Source organism: Camelus ferus, chromosome 1, assembly GCF_009834535.1.
Source record: "Camelus ferus isolate YT-003-E chromosome 1, BCGSAC_Cfer_1.0, whole genome shotgun sequence".
Classification (NCBI taxonomy): Eukaryota; Metazoa; Chordata; class Mammalia; order Artiodactyla; family Camelidae; genus Camelus; species Camelus ferus.
Window position 1 is genome coordinate 829,097 of NC_045696.1, and position 22,305 is coordinate 851,401.

Consider the following 22,305-nt stretch of genomic DNA (forward strand, 5'->3'; position numbering starts at 1 on the left):
GAGCGCGGAGAGGGATGGGAGCCTGTACAACTCGGCCAGGGAGCGGCGGCGGGAAGTGGGGACGCGATGCAGGGGCTGGGCTGCGTGGGGCCGCGGTGGGCCTGTAGGGGCCCAGGTCGTCGGGGTTGAGAGTGGGGAGTGAACTGGGGCACAAAACTGCCCTGCACCTGGCGCCGGGCGTCCCGGCCATCCGATGGCCCTGACCAGCTCGAGAAGGGTCAAGGGGGGGAGAGGCAGGGACCCTGGCAGGAAAGGAAAGAGCACCGAATGTGGGAGACAAGCAGAGTCCAGGGGGAGACAGACGGACGGATGGACAGATGGAGGAGGGAGCGAGGACGGAGGAGGAGGGAGGATGGAGGCTGAGGGGGAGTGAAAATGAACCAAAAGGTGAGAGGCAGAAGCGCCGAGGTGGCGGCTCCCACGGCTCCCCGCGCCCTGTGCTTCCAGAAACTTCCAGAAACGGCCGAGTGAGAGCGCCCCTCAGGCCCGCGGCCGCGGGGACCGCCCGGCCATCACAGGGCGGCGGGTGGACGGGAGGGCACCAGCCTTCCACACAGCTACCCCTGGGGGCGCCGGCAGCCTTCACTCCCTGCACACGTGTAACTTCTAGGTGGAAGTGTGGTCTGTGCTCCCAGCTTCTGGGAGACCGCGTGACCTGCAGGGCGACCACGTTCACACGTGAGCACCCACTGCGAGGGGAGAGAAGGGCCCCTTGGGAGCCCTGCTTGCGGTCAGTGGCGGACGGAGGGCAGGGCACATTCTAACCCCACATCATCCTGCAGAGGGAGTCTGGAAACACGCCGCAAGCCAGCAGTCAAGTCTGCCACCCCGTCAGGCACCCTTCCAGCCCTGTTCCCTGGGGCACCTCTCTGCGCCTGGGGGTCCTCCCTCGGTGCCACGGTGACCTTCTCAGGCTAGACCTCCCCCTCCCCAGAGGAAGGGAAGAGCTCCAGGAGGAGGGTCCACCCAGCTCAGTGACCCCCAGACCACCAGGCCAGGGTAAGGGGCCTTGGGAGAGGACAGTCCTGGCCTGGGCGGAGCGGGGCCCTCGGGAGCTCCTAGGGACTCTCCTCAAACCACAGCCACAGCAGAAAGTCCACGCTTCATCCAGGGACAGAGCACCGGATGCCCAGAGAAGCCTCAGTGCCTGATCGGGGCTCCGGACCAGGCCCGCCAGGGCTCGGGATGCCGGAGGCGCAGCGGGAACTCTGACCCTCAGTGACCAGGGCAGTGACTCACATCAGGATGCCCTCCGAGCCAGGGGCTTGGGCACAACGCTCCCTTCATGAGAGGGCTCATCAGATTTAGTTTGAAAAAGGTTTTAATTTCTCACCACAGTCTTTCAAAGCTAGAGAAACTAAAACCAGAGAGACAGAGGCACACTCAATGTTAAGCATTAACCGACGTTAGCGCTGCACTGTATTTGCTTCCGCTTCCTTCTAAATGAATAAAACACACGAAAGGCTAGAAACAGGTGCCCCAGCTGCCCAAGAGGCCCTGCCATTGCACTCCTACCACACTGCATGTGCCCCAACCAGATTCCCCACCACGTTGTGTGCTCAGAAAACTGTCGTAAACGGCATCACAGGGCACACGTCCGCTGCCGCGGACACTCAAGACCAGGTTGTCGGGACGCGCCCGCGCTGATGCACACAGGTCTAACTCTCCTTTCTGCACAAGTGTGGTCACGGATCGGGCCCCAGTGTTTACACAGGGACCCGCTCACGCCTGTCTCCTTGGCACACCCGCCTGGTTTTTCTCGAGTGTACTCCCAGGAGTAGGGCCGCAGGGTCATGGGGTAAGGCAGTCCTCCACTTCCTGGGACACTGCCCAGCTGATCCCAGGGGAAGCCGGGTCTGGGTGCTCTCCAGCTTGCTTGTCGAGGCTCAGAACCTTCAGCTTCCATTTGCCAGGGAAGTCAGGCCGCAGCCCCTCCCCAGTCACATCCGTGGGGCTGAGGGCGGCGGGGTCCGTCCTGCGTGGAGACTGGCTGTCACTCCCTCCCAGGTGCCCAGGTGTCCCGGTGCCTTCTCCACCCTGATCCTGGTCCTTGGCGGTCCTGATCAGTGGCCTTCCTTGCACCGTCTGCACGCAGGTCCAGCCCCCAAGGGCATGAGGAGGTTCCAGGAGGACACTGAGGACCCTGGGCTTATGGAGGAATGTGGGGAGGGGAGGGGAGGCTCTCAGGAGCAGGGCTGGGGGCTGGCAGTTTCCCGCAGTCAGGACAGGACGAGGGTCCTGGGTGGGAGGATGGCTGGCCGGGCCCATAATGAGTCTCGGGAGGGAGGTACCCACACGATGTCCTGTGAGTGGAGACCCAGGGAGAGAGGGCAGAGGAAGTGAGCTTTCAGATGCGGAAGAGAGAGTCCACAAGGCCCAGGAAAGGGGCGTCCCTGAGGCAGGGAGGGCGGGCCGGGTGGGGCAGCGGGACAAGAGGTGTTCAGAAAGGAGCTCGAGAACAGTTGATGACCCTCTGGTCATGCATAAGCTTCAGGGCAGGAGGAGGTGGCAGTCCGGCCGAACAGGAACAAGAGGGACTGCAACTCAACGTTATTCCAAAAATTCAGGCCCTGCAGTTAGTAAATTTAAGATAACCAGGAGCCAGACACTTGAAAAGGAAAGGCGTTAAAATGATTATTTGTGATAATCTGAGTCTCCACCTAACACATCCCAGTGTATGAGACGCCACAGGATGGGGTTTACTAGTTGGCAGATTATAAACTAAAGACGCAAAAGTGAGTATCTTTCCTATTATCAGTGATACTTACAATAGAATGAAGAACGTGAAATGTAAATGACTGGGGCTGCTGAAGAGGACTCCACCCAGGACACCGTGGGGCCTTCCCGCGGGGGAGGGCCCTCCCAGCCTAAGCGAGGGACTGACCAACCAAGATTCGTGACAGAAGGACTGCGGTATTCATCTGGAAGCACAGAGGCGAGCAATAAACTAGAATTTTGGAGAAAACCAGTAACATGGGTCGTGAGTTGACCTTTCTGCAGGAACAGAGAGGTGGCGGGACAGAGCGCCCAGCAGCACGCTCGGGAGCATCTACGGGGAGTTACTGGGTGAAGGCGGCGCTCCCACCAGAGGGATTCTGGTGAGCTGTGATGGCAGTGGGGCCACTGGTTGATCCTTTGAAAACACAACAAAACAGGGTGCAGTCATCCCTGCCCTGCCCCTGCGCCACTGCGCCCCATTTCCCTACTGCCAGAGAGCAAGTCCCCACAACTGGGAACTGAACACAGTGCCCGCCTGAGCTCATGGCCGGGAATGGCACAGGTCTGGACGCAGGGTGGTTGGTTCGGGGGACGCAGGACTCAGGTCTGCCCAGTTGTGGCTGGCTGAGCGCAGTGCCCTGGGGCTGTCAGCTGTCAGCTGGGCCTCTGGGCTCCCAGCAGCTGCCTGTGTCTCCGGCCCCCTCCCCCTCCCCTCTCCCACCCCCAGAGCTGACTGAAAGGGCTCCTGGGCTTAAGGCTGGCACCTCCTCTGACTCACGCAGTCAGCTGACTGGAAGCCTTAATTACATCCGCAGCATCCCTTCCCCAGGCGACACAGCACAATCGCGGGGCGGTCCCACACCCCACCCACTCTCCAGCAGGAGCTGAGCAAAGCTTAGAGGCTGGGGCAAAAAGCCTCCAGATCTGCTGGCGCACCTCCTCCTCCTGGCCAACTTCTGTTTGGTTCCCCAGCAGGAGGTCCTGGAGGGAGGTGGGGAGGCCGGCCGGAGGCGGGGTGGGGTGGGGGGACCAGTGCGGGGGCAGCAGCCAGGAGGGACAGGGCAGCGTCGCGAGCAGCGAAGTGGCCCTGCGGGAGAATGCGGAATCTGTACGGCACCAGCCGGAGGCCAGGGCTCTCCAAACCCCTGGAGCCCATGTGGCCTGTGACACGGGCCCAGGGGCCTGCTCTACGGAGGACTCTCAGCTTGAACCCCACCCCCTCTCAACTGCCCATGACTCGCTGCTCTCAGCCTCAGCTCATTCTAAATATGAACAAGAAAATACCCACCTTTCGGTGATGCGACAAGTACTCTGTAATTTGCAGAGTGCTACACAAATGAGGAGTTTTAAGCCTTCTTCTGCCAGAAAAATTCTAGAGTAAGATTAGGAGGGAAGAGAAAGGAATAGAGAAAAGTGAAGAATGCATTTACTATATTATTTCTGAAAGCATTCAGATACAAAACTGCCAGGATCCAACTGTTTGCTGGGGCTGGGGAGAAACGGAGGCCTGCACTCTGGGGAGAACGCATCTCCTGACCATCCCATGTGCACAGGGCCTGGAGCCTGCGGGCTGCCCCAGGGGCAGGGAAGAGCTGGTCCTCGGGGACAAGAGGGAAGGCAGGCAGCATCATCTCCACGGTCCCCAGCCTCGGCCCTGCGGCCTCCAAGCGCCCTTCCTGCTTACGCAGACCTCTCCTCCCTCTGCCTCAAGGAACATGATCTGCCCTGCTTACAAAGCGAGAGGAAGTGTCAGTGCCCCAGGGGGTCCTCCCCTGCCACCAACAGCACCACCCACAAAGTCACTTGGTCCCTTCCCCACACCTTGATGACCCCACCATAAGGGACCCACCTCCAGGGCTGGGCCAGCACAGCCCTGAGCAGGACAACGGAGCCTGGGAGTCCAGAGAACACATGCAGGAGCCACGCTAAGCAGGGGCCCCAGTGACATGGCTCTGGGACCTACTGGGTGTCTGTGCCCCCGGGCAACCCGCAGGGTTGGACAGAAGGGCCCCTTGGTGGGGCAGCTGTGAGGAGGAGGCCCCATCCAGTTGAAAGGCCACGGCCAGATCATGGCAATGCCTCTTGAGGGAAAGGAGGGGCCCCTGAGAGCTCGAGGAGGGAACTTCACCACCACAGGACAGCTGACCAGCTCGGTCACGGTCACAGAGATGTTGGAGGGATATGCGCCAGTTACAAATGTGATCGTTTTTATACTGTGATTATTTTAAACTTTAGTAGATGACGAAGAAGAGCCGTGTGGCTTTGAATCCCCATTACTGTGCTGCTGATGCCCGCTGGCCTGCTGCACCTCGTCTTGTCACCCGAGACAAACTCTTGCTCCGCAGACACAGACACAGTGATGGGCCTGAAAGCATCCGCTGTCCCTCGGGAATCCCTCCAGAGGAGCCCACAGCCCAGGTCGAGAACCAGAAGGAAGCATGCAGCAGGAAGCGTCTGCAACATGTGGGTGCCTCGGCTCTGCAGTGGCAAAGATGTGGTGACACCCAGAGGTGTGGGTGTGGGTCGCCTCCAGTGGAGCTGTGTGGAGAGGGGCGTACGTGATCCCCCTGGGTCAGCCCTGCCCCCGCTCCCTTCACGTGGGGGCCAGGCAGCCAGCAGCAGGGCCAACCCATGACACCCGCCATCGGGGCAGCCGGCGCTCCACCCATCAGTCCCCCCCACAGGACTGCTCTCCTCCAGCAGAGCCAGATCTGGGATGAGGCTTCTGCGGGTGGTCGTGACCAAGACCAGCGGTAAGGAGGGCAAGGCTGTTGTGGGCAGAGATCTTCCAGGTCAGGGGAGTGGGCATGGAGACGAGGATGGGTGAGCCTGGACCTCAGCCTCCAGAAGGATGCAGGACCAGTGGTGGGGACAGAGGGATCAGGGCAGAACCACTAGGAAGGATGCAGGTGTGTGTGGTACCGCAGGTGCCGGACCCACAGGCACAGGGCAGAGAGCTGAGGGCTGGCGGGAGAGCACAGACAGACAGACAGACAGACAGCGAGGACAGGAGGTGGCCAGGGCTGGCTGTGAGGGTGGCCCGGAGGGGCCTCGAGGTCACCATCAGCCCACATCTCAAGATGCACAAAACGTGCACAGGGCCACAGAGGTGCCAGGGGGTCACCTCCTCACCCTCGGGCCTTGAAGTCTTGGCTTCCTCGCAGGGGTTGGGGGGTGCGTTCCTTTGCCACAAAAGAAGTCTCTCCCCTACGCAGAGGCCTGGTCCATGGGGGTCAGAGCCTGCAGGCCAGCTGCTGCCTCCTGCTCTCCGCAGCCATGAGATGGGGCCTGCCAGGGACGTTGGGCTGGGCTCAGACGAGAGCAGGAAGCCCCAGAGAGTAGCAGCTGAGAGCCCAGCCCGGGGCCCACCCGAGCCCCTCCGTCTGCGCTGCCAGCCCTCTGCCAGCCCTCATCCTCAGGCCCGAGGGTGAGGAGGTGACCCCCCGGCACCTCTGTGGCCCTGTGCACATTTTGTGCATCTTGAGATGTGGGTTGATGGTGACCTCGAGGCCCTCTGGCCTCCCTGCTGGCCCGCGCTCAGTGCTGCTTCGACCACACTCGGAAACTCCCTCTGGCCGTGAACCCTGAGTCCAGAGGACTGCATAGGACCTGGGCCGGTTCACCCTCCGTGGAAAGCAACCTGGTGATGGGAGGAGGCACCCTGGGCCACGGAGACCAAGGTGCTCCCAGCCTCCCAGGCTCCCAACCCCAACGTCCCCTCGAGAGGCTGCTGGCCTCATCTCGCTGGAGCTTTTAAGTTACATGCTGAGGCACTTATTTTGTTTTAATTAAAACCCCAGTTTGAGAACAGTGTTGAGGAACGAAAGCAGAGAGCCCGGCTCCAGCCCCACAGCCCCAGCAGCCCCGCCGCTGCCTGCCCGGGCTCGTCCAGGACCCCCACCCCGGCCCCTCACATCACTGCCTCCCAGAGTCTCGCGGGGCACCTGTCGGAGGAGAAAGGTCATCACGCTTTCCACTGAAGGAGTCATTTTACTCATTTATTCAACAGCCATCGTTGTGACATGATGTGCACCCCGAGGGAAGCTGCAGGGGCGCTACGAGGCACTCACGGCCTTCCCGCCCGACAGCGGGTCCCCTTTGGGCCTGACTCCGTCCTGCACGTGCCCACCGTCCCTGCCGGTCCACGCCATCTGAGCGAGGTCGGCAGACGCACTCCTAGACCCCCAATACTTCAGAGTGGGTTTTCTAAAAGCAAGGACACCTGGTAGACAAAGTACAATGATCGAACCTAACCTAACCTTCACACCTAACTGGCCACCCACTCACCAGCCCCGCCACAGACACACCCGAACTGCATGAGCCCTCGAAGTTTACCTTCATAAAAATAGCAGCAGAGGGCACTCTAGAGCCGTGAAATTAGGAATGCTATTATTTTGTAACACCTCCCTTCTAAAAAGGTCAGGAAAACAAATTTCACGAGAAGTCAAATCCATACAAGACAAAAGAAAACAAGAAACAAAGTAATACCCCACCGACAACAAGCACACACCGTGCACCGTAGGGCCACGCTGACACAATGGAAAGACTCTAATCTAGTATCTTTAAACTGATTAAAGACATTAAGATAATGATGCAAGAGATGAAAACATATAAATCAGAATCAGAGAAACTCAAAAATTAAGTCACACAGTTCAGGAAAGAGTAGGGAATAAAAGAAAAATATGCCAAAAATCAAGATGAAATTAGAAGACACACAAGACTGAAGAAACACAACGAGGGGAAATGGATGAAGGTGAACCTTGTGGAAAGTCAGAAAGAAAATAAAGCAACGAGAGAGACTCAGGAAAGGCGAGGCCCAGGGAGGACGCGCCAAGACCAGACAGACAGGCACGGAGCGCAGAGAAGGCGGGAGGCGGGGCCCGGCACCTCTCCCAGCCGCAGCTCCGCAGAACTCTGCTGAGCCGACAAGCGTGTTTAGCACTGAACGCGCTGCTGGGTTCAGTCTGCCAGCGTGCTGTTTAGGGTTCGCACCTCTGACCCCAGAAGGTAAAGTGACCTGTAGACTATTTTAAGATTACCTGCATGATTTTTACATCATAGTGCTGCTGACCTCATAAAACGATTGGGGAACTCTGACTTCTTTCTATTCCCTAAAAGAGTCTGCATACCTTAAAAACTATATTTCCTTTGGGATGTGCTGGAAGGTGCCGATAGAGAACTAGCCACCGTGGCACGGGAGTGCAGACCCCCGAGCCCCGTCTCAGCCCTTTCCATGTTGATCCAGACTCTCCACGTCACGTCGAGGCAATTCTGTCAATTTCCATTTGTCTAGCAGATTATTCATCTCCTCCAGATTCCCCAGTTCCTTTGCGTGGGGCTGTAAATAGCCCCACATCTGTAGCTCCAGCTACTTCTGTTACCTGAGTTTTACATTTTCGCCTTTCCCCCCTTGAGCAAAGTTGTTTAAGTATTTTACAGTCCTTTGCCAGAAATTATTGCACCGACACCAAGTTTTCGTGTTCTGCTGTGTTCATCTCTGCCATCACCTTCATTCATTTTTCATACTGTGTCTTGAATCATTTTGTAAATCTTTCTCTATAGGGTTGTCCCACTTATTTTAAGTGTTTCCGGTTTTCCAGCATTTTCCCGAGAGTTGTTTGACGGCCTCGCCCATGTTTTGATGTGCCATGTTACCTCATTTTCATTACTTTTTATACAGTTTATGCTTTTTATGTAAAAGCATCCCCAAATCTCCAGGGATAAGTCTGGGTTACTTTCGGTTACATCTTGTGGTTGATTTCCATCTTTATCGTACTTAATGACTTCTACCGTTGAAAAATAAGATTTTCTTTAAAATCAAACACACAGTAAATATATCTGAGTGATCCTGGTGCATTTGAAAAAAAGAAAGGAAGGAGGGAAGGAAGGAAAGATGGAAAGTAGGAGAGCACATTCTGCATCTGTCACAGAGTTTGTTAAGAATGCTACTCAGATTCTTCACAAGCAAGAGAATTCTGTCGTCCTGATTTTTCAGTTAAAGTTTCCCATCAGGATGCTGCGTTTCCCTGTTTCCTGCCCGTAGAAGCTTTTCCTTCCTGTATAACTCTACGTGGAAGTCCACGAATGTCATGTCTTCTCAGAGGCGCGTGACCTACAAAACCAAGTGCCTTTGTCCCATTTAGTGCTTTTTATCTTTTCCTTGAAAACAAGGCTGCGAGGCTGCTGCCCTGTGGTTCGCGTTTGCTTAGTGTCCTTCCCATTAATGAGTTTTCTGTTTCTGTGTCATTCTGAAGACAATCCGAGTTTTGCCTCTTTATAGAGAAATTTCACATACATTTGAAGTAATCCCTACATGATGTGATGTCTTGCTTTACACATTTTCTTTGATTTCTAATTTTTTCCTTCTACTGTACCCTTTGATGACTTAATCAGACTTTCTTTGTTCCAGAGTTTTTCCTCTACATCTGAGGCTGCGCAATCTGTGCCTGTGACTGGTGGCTCCTTGTAATCAGTTAACGTGTTTAAATGCACATTTATGCACTACGGGCTCAAGCAGCATCTACATATCCCCCAGAAGAAGGAGCTGTCGTTCTCCCTCTCATCACTATGTCAATCGTATACGTAAGATTTTTTCAACTGTTACTTTAATTTGCACACCGAACACAGCAGCAATTACTCAGAGCCAGCGACACACTCTACTGGTGCTTCCCGCTGTCATCAGTGGACCTAGACACGCCCTCCTGTGCCAAAGGCTCTGTCTTCATTTCGCCGGAGTCTTCAGGGTGAGTCCTGTATTGTCTGAAAGCACCTGGCCTTTGCCCTTGGATTTGAATTCTGGCTGTGTCTCAAATTCCATGTTGGAATCATTTTTCCCCAAGCACTTGGAAGATATTGGTTCAGGTAATTCTAAAATATGCATTTGTCAGGAGGAATTTGTTATCAGCTGACATCCAGACCCCTGTCCCTCCTGCTGACCACTTCAGGGATTCTCTCGGGTCGCTTCCCAGCGTGGTCCCGGCTGTCATGGTTTCTCACCCCCCTTGCTCAACCTTCAACACCCGACACGCTCTGCGCTCTGAGAAGGTCCCTCCAGGGTGTGCACTGTCCCTCCAGCCCCTCTGCTCTGCGCTCTGAGAAGGTCCCTCCAGGGTGTGCACTGTCCCTCCAGCCCCTCTGCTCTGCTCTGAGAAGGTCCCTCCAGGGTGTGCACTGTCCCTCCAGCCCCTCTGCTCTGCTCTGAGAAGGTCCCTCCAGGGTGTGCACTGTCCCTCCAGCCCCTCTGCTCTGCTCTGAGAAGGTCCCTCCAGGGTGTGCACTGTCCCTCCAGCCCCTCTGCTCTGCTTCTCAGACCCCCCAACAGACAATGGTGCTCCTCAAACTTGCTTCGGTCTCACCCTTTTCTCTCACCCTCCCCACTTCTCTGTCCCTGAGACCTGCGTTCTGGAACAGCTCTGGGCCCCATAGGCCTGTGTTCTAGAATAATCCTTGGTTCATTTGTTCAATCAGATTCCGTCTTCATTTCTGGCTGCTCTGCAGTTTTAGCCATCCTGATTGCTTCGTTCTGGTCACTTTTCCCCATGGCCCTTGGTTGCTGCTTTTGAAGACCCAGTGTTAGGCCTGCTCCTCCCTCGCGGTGCTAACTCTGTGGTTGCACTCGGCACCTCTCCCTCCTGCTGTTCGGTTCTCCTCGAGTGCGGGACAGCTCTTGGCTCCGCCCCCAGTTCTGCTTTTGAGAACCCTGACTTGCCTGCCGGGGATCCTGGTTCTGAGCTGAGTGTCCAAATTCTCACACGTATCCACAGAAGCCTGTCTTGTGTGTCTTCTGCAGTATTGCAACTCCACAAGCATTATGTGAGTCTCTCTCTTAAAATTAACCAAAGGCCTGGTCCTCTGACGGCAGTCACTCCCGTCTCCTCGGACGTCGTGAATGTCCATCATGGCTGCTTTCTTAAAGCTTCCGTCTTTGGGGACCTTCTGGTACAGGTGACAGCAGATGAATGTTCTCAGGTAACCATCCTGTTCAATCGGCAGGAGACTGATTTGTGGACTGATCTGACTGTCTTTTTCTCCCCTATTTTGGGTTTCCTCCATAGCCAGCTGATAGAAAGACAAAAAAACACCCTCCTTAAGTTCCGATTGATAAATTAATCTCAACAGCCAGGGCCTGGGGCCCACGTGCGGCCTCCACTGTTTCCCAGTCTGGCCCGGGAAAGGTCCCCGCAGAGGTGCAGGTCCCTGGGCTTGGGGACAACTTGCCTGAGGGGAGGAGGGCGTGGCTCTGGAGCAGACAGCCGGAAACCCTCACCTCCTCGCTCCCAGGAGCAGAACCTAACCACGCAGCCACTCTGTATTTATTTAAGACTTACCCTGCAATTTCCCTGTTGTCTGTAATTACCCTGTGTCACCACACAACACTTGCCCTAGTTAATCGGGTGGCAGTTACCATGGAAACCAAGTATTGTTCTTTAACTTGAAAAGGCAGTTGTATTTTTAAATATTTTCTAAGTTGTATTCTGCTTTGATAGAGATTCGATCACAGCTGCTCCCACCTTGAAGAGAGTGTCATCAGCCCTGCCGTCTGCCATGTCCCCGGCCACGGCCCCTCCTCCAGGAAGCCTGCCAGTCCCTGCTCCTCTTCAGAGTCACCATCACCGCCCTCTCCACTGTGCTCTGCTCCCTCTGTCCTCACTTGCTGCCTCAGCTGTGCTCGGAAAAGCCACAGCCCTCCGTCTGCACACCTCTCCCAGGCAGCTGCACAGCACGAGGGCCACACAAGCCGCTTCCACTCCCCTACAGACAGCGAGCAGGCCACATGACACCAGCCCTCACGCTGCTCTTCCCGGCTCCGCCAGGCTCCCGGTCTCCCAAATATTCCTGCACAAATCTTACAAGCTATGAGAAGTTCAACTCTAAGTTAAACCATATGAAATTATCTTTGACTGTGTGTCAAAAACGGCTGAACACAGTTCATGAGGACAACATACATTTCACATCAACTTCTGTCTTCAAACTCCTGGTCCCCACCCTCAGCCTCCTGGGACAACCCACCATCTCAGCTCGTCCACCCCAAAGCCAACCAGTCGCCTGTCCCCCAACACAGAAACCAGGGCTGTTCCCGCTCATCAGTAACCCTCCCCCCGCGACCCCCAGCCCTTCCCCTCAGACCCTCCTCCCTCTGAGGCTCACTTGTCAAAGCCCCAGCTTCACTGCCCCTGCCTGGCCCCTGCTCCCTCTCCCACATACACCCACCACCGATGACCCACTGGAAGCCCAGCTCTCCCCCTCCCATGACAGTGAGATGGAGTCAGCCTGCCCACAAGGCTGTCCTCCAGCTCAGACCCCACCACGACATCCATTCCTGCCGGCCCACCCTTGCTTCTCTCCTCTCACTGTCGCCCCCTTGGTGGCACCCACGCTCCCTGCGTGAAACTGGCACAAGTCCACACCTCCAGTGAGCCCTCTCTCCTGGGTCCCAGTCCCACCTGTCCAGCTGTATCCTCTACAGCTGCCCGCATGTCCCTGTGTCTCACCTTTACATGTCCAAGGCCGGCCACTCCGACCCCAACTCGAGCGCTGGGGACATGCTGTCCTCCCCGCCCCTCAGCCTGGACCCCCGTCCGCACCCCTCCCAGCCCACTCCACCAGGACTGTGCCCGGCTCTGCCTCCAAAACACACAGCCCTCACCCCTCCTCGCATCACCTCCCACCTGGGCGCAGGTAAAACCTCCTAACTGGTCTCCACTTCCACCTGGGGTCCCCTCAGCATCTGTTCTCCACACAGAGAACCGAAATCTGCTCAGACCCCTCCTCACCCACTCACAGTGAAAGCTCCCACCAGGCCACCACACCTGCTCCTCACAGCTGCCCTGCACACGGTTCCAGCCACACTGGTCCCCGCTGCTCCCCAGCCTCCTCACCTGCGGCCCTCGCACCGGCTATTCCCTCTGCCCGGAGTGCTCCTCTCCATCCGTGACCACTCCCTCAGCTTTACTTGAATGTCACCTTCTCAGTGAGGAACGCTGACATTCCTGTTGATCACTGAGAACCCCTAAACACACACACATGCACACGCAAATGTGCACACACACACACACGAGCAAACGCACACACGCATGCACTTGCACACATGCACATGAATATACACACACACGCACATGTACACATTCACAGTACACACGCAGATGCACGAACAGGCACACGCACACACATGCACACACGCACCCCCTCGCTCCTGCTCTGCCTTCCCCTCTCTGAGCCCATCACCTGCGGACTCAGCGCGCCGTCTACCTCTGATGTGTCTCTGGGGACAGAGCCTGTCACTGTGTTGCTGGTGGATCTGACCCAGCCCAGAACCAGACCTGGCGCAGAGCACGGTTTGGTCTGTCTGCTAAGGGACTCTGTCGACTCTGGGATAGCGACCCTTCCGGCCTTATTTAACGTCATTCTTAAAGTCAGTTCTGATCCTGAAGCTGCTCATCGCCTCTGCTATGTTTCTAACGTGAAGAGACGCACCCACGGCCAGAAAAAGAGTTAACTTTCTGTGTGGACGAAGAGTGACAGTCGCCACACTCCAGACTGCTCTGCTGCAAGAAGGCCGTTCCTTCTCCTCCCACTAAAAATCACCCGGTTAGAGGAAACGAGCAGACAAGAAGCGGGTCTGCATCTGAGCGGCAGAGGACAGAAGCAGGTGGGGGCTCGGCCCCGTCGGGGGCCTTCTCCACGCACCCGGCGGCTGAGCGAGGTTAATGGGAGTCGGGGTGCAATTCAGGGTTAGGAACCTTCAAAGAAGTGTTCAAGCAGAGGGACAACCGGAAGTGAGGACTGGCCCGAGTCAGGTGGGAGCAGGGAGGGTGGAGCTCCAGGCTGAGGTGGGGCAACCGACAGGCGCTGAGGTTGGGCGCAGGCAGGGCACGGGTGGCAAGGCAGGCCGGGAGAGGCGGGGGCACAGGTGAGTCACTGTCGGAACAGGATGGGGCCGGGCAGGGAGATCACCAGCAGGGGTGGACGAGAGTACCTGGGACTGTCTCCTTCTCCCGGCCTGGGGACGCCTGTACTGCCAGCCCACCTGCTTCCCCCGAGGGTGAGGACGCTGGCCATCTACCAAAAAGCAAGGGAAAAGCGTCACGTTACCCGATGAACTCAGCACCACGAGGTCTCTCTCACTCGTGGGGTCCACAGAGCACCCTGTACACTGGAAACTCCTTTTGCATGCGTCAGCAATTGCTATCACAGAAATACATTTAAAAGAACCTGGCGACGCATTGGAAGAGTCAGAGGGGCCCTGTTACCTTGAGGGAGCGGAGCCTGGACGGCGGTTACCCACCTGGGAGGCTCCGTGACGGAACTCGGTGGAGCGGCAGGGAAATCCGTCCAAAAAGCTCAGGTGAAGCATCGAGGTCTCGCCGTTACCCTAACGACGCCTAATGAATTCTGTTCTAGGGATACAGGCTGGACTGTGAAACATGCCAGAGCTTTAAAGGGAGGAGGAACTAGCGGTCCCTAAGCCCTCTGTCGCTCCCGTGCACGTCCGTCTTCATTCTCCTACACACCCTGCGAGACCAGGAAGCAGGTGCCGCAGTCACTGCCTTACAGGGGAGGACTCGGCTGAAGAGGAAGCAGGCGTCAGGGCTGCAGGGCTGGCGATTCCTAGCGGGAAGATGCAGAGCGACTTGCTCGGAATCCATCCCGACGGGCTGCTGGCCCCTCTGGGACCTGCGCACACTCGTGGAGGAGCGGGAGGGGGCAGGTAAACGTGATGCTCATTGCTACTTACAGCATGTAAGTGACTGTATTCTGGGTCCCTTCTCTGGAGGAGCAGTAACGGTGCTGGAACTCTGCCATGTTCTCCAGAGTGGTGGGTGGGTCACATGTTTCAGGTTTCAATTATTAAGTAATATGTAATATTAACATACGATGAGTTTGACCTGGCCATGTGTGTAGAACTGTAACCAAACAGGACCCTGTGAGGCCTTCCCAGGACAGACCCTCCCTCATGTCCTCTGCCCACCTCTTGTCTGTAGAAAACCTTTAGTCTCCGAGGATTTCCTGAGCATCAAAGAATACGCTTAATCAGAGAAGTGAGAAAATGCAGAAACAAGAAAAGCCATCAAGCACGACAAGATAACAAGAGTTTAACCATCAGACAAAGTCAAGGACTTCAGGTTCCTCCTCCAGCGCTAGAGATAACATTCTGAGCCATGACCTCCTTTGGGCTGTTCTGCAGCTACTGAAGCCCCGCCAGGTGGAGGAAGCTGACTGCACACTGCCCCCCGGCACGCAGACCCCAGACCAGCTGGACCCAGAAGGTGGATGATGCTGACTCCTGAGGACCTCACCACCCGCCAGTCAGAAGGGTGTCCACGAGCTGATCATGCACCACCCCACCCCCCATCCCGTCTTTAAAAACCTCCCCCTGAAAGCCTTCGGGAGTTCGGGCCTTTTGAGCACTAGCTGCCCATTCTCCTCGCTGGGCGCCTGCAATAAACACTGTGCTTTCCTCCACCACCACCCGGGATCGGTAGGTTGGCTTCACTGCACGGGGGCAAGCGGACCCGAGTTCGGTTCCATAGCAAATTCTTTTATTAACAGTAATTACTAAAACTCTTCTAGGTCTTAAGGGGTTTTCATAACTCTTCAAAACTATAGAGGGATAAATTAGGGATTGGGGATTAACAGACACACACAACTATCTGCAAAATAGATAAACAAGGACCTACTCTAGAGCACAGGGAACTATATTCAATTTCTTGTAGTAACATGTAATGGAAAAGAAAAAATATCTATGTATGTTTATGTATAACTGAATCACTTTGCTGTACACCCGAAACTAACATTGTAAATCAACTACACTTCAATAAAATTTTTTTTAAAACTATACTTAGATATAACGGGTAAAAATTTAAACAAACAGTGAAAAATAAGGCTCTCTCATACTCTTTCTGAGCCCACGGTTACTGTCAGCAGCCCCCGAGGCCCACCCACGGAGGTTCTGTTGCATGAGGAAGGAAAACGCTGTCTCGGTCCGCACCAGGTGTGGCCTTCTTTCCCATCAATACACCTGAGAACTCTGTGTGAATCTCTGTTTGAAGCCGTTTGAACTCACACTCAGAGGCACCTCGGCACGCAATGGGAAACACTGAACACTTTCAATTTCAGAGAAATTAACCAAAATCTTCCCCACACAGTGCTCTGCAGACTCGACCCCCTCAGATTCACGGGGCTCTTTCTCCGGCCACTGCCTGCACGATTCCCTCTCGGATGCTCTGATCTCTGACAAACTGAGAGACGGAAATGTCACCCCATCAGCTTCACTGTTTGAGGCTTTAAAACTGTGAACATCTTCGGTTGAGCTCTTCTCTTCTTTACGTCTCCTGACCATCTGTCCTTTGTGTGGGGGGGAAGGCCTGCTCGCAGCCTCTGTCCCCAGAGCAGAACGGGCGATGACTCACCGCGGATGACTCAGGAGTGACCACATTTACACCCCACCGCCCATAGCGAGTCCTTGTCTAGCTATTTCTGGCTCTTCTGCTGTTAGTCTCTGAGCAATGTTTCCAAATTCCTCCTCATTGAGGAGCAGGAAGCCTGCTGCTGGCAGCCCTCTGCCCCTCGGGGTGCTCACCCTCTCCCCCCAGCTGCTGTGAGTCCCGCTGCTGCCCCTGGAAGGTCTGCAACACGGGAGTCCTGCTCTCCACGCCCCGTGAGCACTGTGCATGAGGGTCTCCGCCAGCTTCTCTCTGACCCGCCACCCTCACCCTGTGGCACTCCAGGCGCTCGTTCCACTTCAAGGAGCTCTTCCACCGACGGCCCGTAAGCATCATCTTCCCCGGGTCCTCACATTTGAAAGTGGACTATTGAGAAATTTCTTTCTTTCCTAAAGCTTTTGTGCACTTTTCTACCCTTTTATCTAGCATGAAAATTGCTGTGGAAACATCTGGGGCCAGCCTGATAACTCTCCCTCACAAATATCGACACACATAGAAAAATGGGTGAAAGGAGAAAAGCACCTCATAAAAGAAGAGGTCCGAACGGCCAATCAGCACATGAAGAGGTACCCAGTCTCACAGTAATCAGAGATGCAAATTAAAACCCAAAATAGATGTAAATAAATACATGCTCCCACACTGCCTAAAATAAAACAGTCTGGCAACACCCTGCCAAGTGCTGGCAAGGATAAGGAGCAAGGAAACTTCTAAACACCTTCCAGTCACTCAGGCCAAAAGACTTGTCCACAAGCCCATCTTCTTATTTCTGAAAGTGAGCCATTAAGAAACAGTCTACAGAATCATAAACTCAGAGAATTTTAAAACTGGAAGAGATCTTTGAGCATGCATCAGTTAATCTGAACTTCTTATTTGGAGGTGCGAAGACAGAGGTCCAGAGAGAATAAAATCACCTATTCAAGGTTATTCGTGTTTATGTTCTTTTTTTTTAGATTCCACGTATGAGCGATCTCATATGGTATTTTTCTTTCTCTTTCTGGCTTACTTCACTTAGAATGACATTCTCCAGGGACATCCATGTTGCTGCAAATGGCGTAATGTTGTCATTTTTATGGCTGAATAGTATTCCATTGTATAAATACACCACACTTCTTTATCCAGTCATCTGTTGATGGACATTTAGGCTGTTTCCATGTCTTGGCTATTGTAAATAGTGCTGCTATGAACACTGGGGTGCAAGTGTCTTTTTGAAGTTGGGTTCCTTCTGGATATATGCTCAGGAGCGGGATTCCTGGGTCATATGGTAGGTCTATTCCTAGTCTTCTGAGGAATCTCCATACTGTTTTCCACAGTGGCTGTACCAAACTGCACTGGTCTGACTACTTTTACTCAGCATAATTCTTTTGCCAGTCCCAATGTCACTGTGTGATCATATACCAGTGTCACTGCGTATTCATTCATTGATGGATGGACGTTTCCAGTATTTTATTATTTTAGCTATTAAAGACAAATTTCTGCAATGTTCCTGTTCAGAGCTTTGTATGGACACATGCTTTCATCACTCCTGGGTAGACACCTAATAGTGGAATGGCTGGTGGACGTATATTGAATTAGCTTTTTGGCTTAATTGCCAAAATGCTTTCCAAAGTAAATGTGCTATCTTACATTCTCACAAGCAGTATGAGATGTTCTCCAACTTTGCCAATGCCCAGCATGTGGGGTCACACCAGGTGGTAGCTCACTGTGGACTGAATTTGCATATGCTAATGAGCAACGATGCTGGACTTCTGTTCATGTACTTATCTGCCATCCACATATTTTCTTTGGCGAAGTGGACTTCTGGTCACTTGTAATCAGATTGTTTTTTCCCTCAGCATTACATTCTAGGAGTCTCTTATACTTTCCAGATACGTGAGATTTGCAAATGTTTTCTCGCAGTCTGTGACTTGTCTTTCCATTCTCTTAACAATGTCTTTTGGAGAGCAGAAAATTTTGAAAATGTTTCACTTAATTCCAAGTTAGGAACTTGTTTATGGAAATGCTTTTAATGTCGTAACTAAGAAAACTTTGCCTAACGCGATGTCACAAAAAATATCTCACGTATTGTCCTTGACGTCTCATAGTGTTGAATTTTAGACTTCTGATCTACTTTAATTTTTATACATGATGGGAGATACGAATCAAAGGTCTTTTTTCTTGCATCTAAATGTATAATTATTCCAGCACCATGTTTTCGAAAAAACTAGCCCTTTTCCCACTAAATTGTGCCTTAGCACTGTTGTTGAAAACTAACTGACCACCCCTGTGTAAGTCTATTTCTGAACTCTCTGTTCCAATCCACTGATCTGCTTGTCTGTCTTAACACCAATATCACATTGTCTTGATTACTGTAGCTTATAATAAACCATGAAACCAAGTAATAAGTCATCAAATTTCTACCAAAACACCAGTTGGAATTCTACTTGAGAGTCCGCTGAATCCATGGACCAACTTGCGGAGAGTTAACATCTTAACTATACTGAGTCTTCGGAACCATGAGCGGCGGTGTATCTCTCCACTCAACAATTCCTTTCAGTAATGTTTTGCTATTGAAAATAGCACTTTTTCCATTTCTAATCATTTGTTGACAGAATAGAGAAATACAGCTGATTTTCGTACCCTGTATCCTGTCACCTCACTGAGCTCAGTTCTTCCTGAAGCCCCTTTTCGATGCTGTAGGGTGTCTTACACAGACAGACATGCTGGCTGAGAGTACAGATCGTTTTACTTCTTTCCACTTTCAACGCCTTTTATTTCTCAGTGAACTTGCTAGAACCTCTGGAAAGTATTTAGCAGGAGAGGTGAGAGCACGTGTCCTTGCTGCACTCTTGCCTGTGGGGATGCCCAGGGTCTCGCTGTGACGACCACAGTGCCAGCTCTGGCTCTGTCACAGATGTCCTTCATTGGAAGCATCCCTGATACTAGTGTCCTGAAAGGTTTTATCCAGAATGGGTGTTGAATGTTATCAAACACTTGTACCGCATATACTGAGAGGACACTGTTTTTTGCTTTTAGTCTGTTAATATGATGAGTTATGTCAATTAATTTTAGAATGCAAAAGGTACTCTGAATTTCTGGAATAAACCTCAATTACTTTTACAATACGCCGCATTCAATTTGCTAAAATTTTGTCCATGTATGTTCACAAGGAATTTTTGCCTCCAGCTTTCTTCTCTTCTAATGCCTTTGCCTGGTTTTGTAATAGACAAGAACAAATCTGACTCCATATGAGATCTGTTCCTTTGGCTTTAACCGTGTGTCCTGTTTTCTGCGCTTAGTCTTGCTAGCTCTGCACTCACATAAAGATAACAAGTTTCAGAACAGAGAATAACATTTGTTTTGTTGGAGGTTTTGCAGGAGCACCATGACCTGACCCACATGGACAGCTGCAAGAACAAAGAATTCCTACACCAAAAAGTCTGCAACAACCAACCACACCCGCTCCTCTGTTTCTGTATAAAAGGAGCCTGTATTCTGACGTGGGGAGGATGGTTCTCCAAGGCATTAGTCTGCCATCCTCTCGGTCTGCCGGCTTTCCAAATAAAGTTGCTGTTCCTTGCCCCAACAACTTGTCTCCCGATTTATTGGTCTGTCATGTGGTGAGCAGAACGAGTTTGGACTTGGTAACAGTTTAACAATCAGGGTAATACTGGACTCAGAATGATTTAGGATCATTCTGATGATCATAGAAGGAATCAGAATGATCCTTCTATTCCCTCCTTTTCGATCTTCTGGAAGAGAAAGCACACTTAGCACTATGTCTTCCTTAAATATTTGATAAAGTGCACTAGTAAAGCCGTTTGGGCCTGGGGCTTTTCCTGGGCAGAGGTTTACAATAAAAATTTAATTTTTAAATACATATAGGAGAATTCGGGTAAATAGCCTCTACTTGAGTTGGCTTTGGTATTGTCTTTCAAAAAATGTGTACATTTCATCTAAGTAATTTAATGTGTTGGCATACAGCTGATCACGGTATATCCACTTTTTCCTGCGTCTGGCCAGAGGTTTATCAAGTTTATTGATTTTCATAAAGAACCGCCATTTGCTTTCACTGATTTTCTCTATTGTTGTTTCTGGCTTATGCTCCATTAATTTCTGTTTTGATTCTTACTATTTCCCTTATTCGGCTTACTTTAATTTGATGTTCTTCTGGTTCTTTAAGGGGATAGCTGAAGACGCTAACTTGAGACTATTCATTACTGGTCAGTCTTCAGTCCTTGAAGTTTCCTTTAAGCACTGCTTTAGCTGCTCCCCAAATATCTGGATATGTTGTGTCCTCATCCCCAGGCACTCATTTCTGTGGGGGTCTCTTCTTGACACAGGGGTTGTTTAGAAGTGTGCTGTCTAACGCACAGGTATTTGAGGATTTCCAGACCCCGTCCTATTACTGATTTCTCAAGGGCTTCCGCCGCGGTCAGAGAGCACACGTGGTGTGATCTGAAGTCACTCGGACGTATGTCACAGCTCAGACCGGCTCCGCCACAGATGTTCTGCGCGCACTTCAGCTGCGAGCCTGCTGGTAATTAAACCCTCTTCCCAACGACGCCACCCTCATCGCTCCATCTCCTGCACAGCTGGTCCCAGATAAGAAGCTTAGAGGGAGAGGGGGCGTTTTGAACTCCCAGGGGCTCGCCTCTATGAGGTGAAGTTAGCAGAGGACCCCTGCTCTGTCTTCAGCAGCAACTTCTGGGAAAACAGAGACGAGGAAGCACAAGGTTTTCAGGGCATGGGTGATGGGTGTCAGACAAAAGCGGAAATTCACTGGGAAAACTGTGTATCCCAAAGGAATGTAAGGGAAAATATGATCTTCTCCATATCTAGAAAAAAATAAGAAAATCAGGTCATTTTGGCCTAGAGGAAGGCTTGGTTGCTCCAGTATCTAGGGCTTGCATCTGTCTTGATTTAGCTAATATTTGGAAACTAATGCAGATCTTAAAAAAAAAAACCAAAAAACAAAAAACCCATTCCTTAACCAAAAGTGTCCAAGCCTGCTACGAAGCCAAGGGAAGGGTAGGACGGGGATTTGGGGGCAACCTGCCCAGGTCTCCGGTCTGGTGAGAATGCCTGTCTGATGGATTAAACACACTGAACTCGCTCCTGTGCTAAACAGGACTGGCTGTGCTCAACTGTACTGGCCTATTTTATCCTCAAATATAAAAACTAAATTCAAATATATATTTTCCAGAGGACATGAATATAGCTGAATCTGCCATCTAAAATATATCTCCTGTGATTCCAGGACCTCGGAACTGAATGCAATCTGGAGCGTCCCCTGGGCCCCCCGACACTTGGCCATGCTCCTATATCATTTCTGGTGGGGGGGCCATCCACCCGGCCCCTGGGGCCCAGCTGACAGAGCCTCTCAGGATCTGCTGCTGAGATCCCCGCAGAGCTTTCCCTCCTGAGCCCACCCTGGAACCCTCAGCCCCCACCCCGGGTTCTGGGGATGCCACATGCAGCCCCAGAGACACATCTGTGACACAGCTCCCCAGTCTCAGGCCTGCCCCCCCCACCCTCCGTGCCACACTCTCCAGGGTCAGGGCCACAAGCTCAGGGCTCGTGGACAAGAAGGCGTCATGGGACCTGGTGGGGCAGCCTCTCCTGGCTGCAGCGGGGCCGGGGTGCTGCACCACAGTGCTGTTCTCACAGCCTCACTGCCCAGTGACACTGCACCACCCCGGCTTGGGACAATACGCGGCTCAGGACGTGCGCACACCTGCCGCGCTCCCGCCACCCGCTAGCCTCCACGGTGAGTCACAGGCAGCCCAGCTCTCGGCGTCTTTACTGAACACCCGCCCCGCCGTGTGCTTCAAATAAAAGCCAGTGAGGTCACTGAACACGTCGCCTGGGGGACCCTGTGTGGAATGACTGGTTAGCCCGTCCACCTGGCCTCAAACGGGATCATCTGCTGAGCATGAACATGGGAAAAGCGAGATGTTACGAAAGCCAAAGCATGGTTCCAGACAACGAGAGCAGCAACGCAGAGCCCAGCTGAACACGAGGGGGGACCGGGTCCGGGGGAGGCTGTGGCCAGCCACACCATTCACTCCCACTCCCAGATTCCTAATGAGACCAGCAAAGAAATCAGGACAACAAACACTCAGGGCCACACTCGTGGAGGCCCTTCTGCCAGCTCTCAGGTGACAGC

General features: G+C 53.0%; 1 protein-coding gene and 1 long non-coding RNA gene across 8 annotated transcripts in view; one reads left to right on the plus strand and one right to left on the minus strand.

The window, feature by feature from the left end:
* The window catches only part of PCBP3 (poly(rC) binding protein 3), a 184,929-nt gene that overhangs the window by 67,484 nt on the left and 95,140 nt on the right, over positions 1 to 22,305 (minus strand). Inside the window, exon 2 of one of the 7 annotated variants that reach the window (XM_032488680.1) lies at positions 13,694 to 13,776. The exons of the other annotated variants lie outside the window; for them this stretch is intronic. The gene's annotated coding sequence lies outside the window, so the exon portion shown is untranslated. The remainder of the gene's footprint in view (positions 1 to 13,693; positions 13,777 to 22,305) is intronic. 7 annotated transcript variants of the gene reach the window in all.
* Positions 16,257 to 17,084, plus strand: LOC116666443. Its single transcript, XR_004323304.1, has 2 exons — positions 16,257 to 16,485; positions 16,587 to 17,084. It is a non-coding gene; the product is annotated as an uncharacterized LOC116666443 (long non-coding RNA).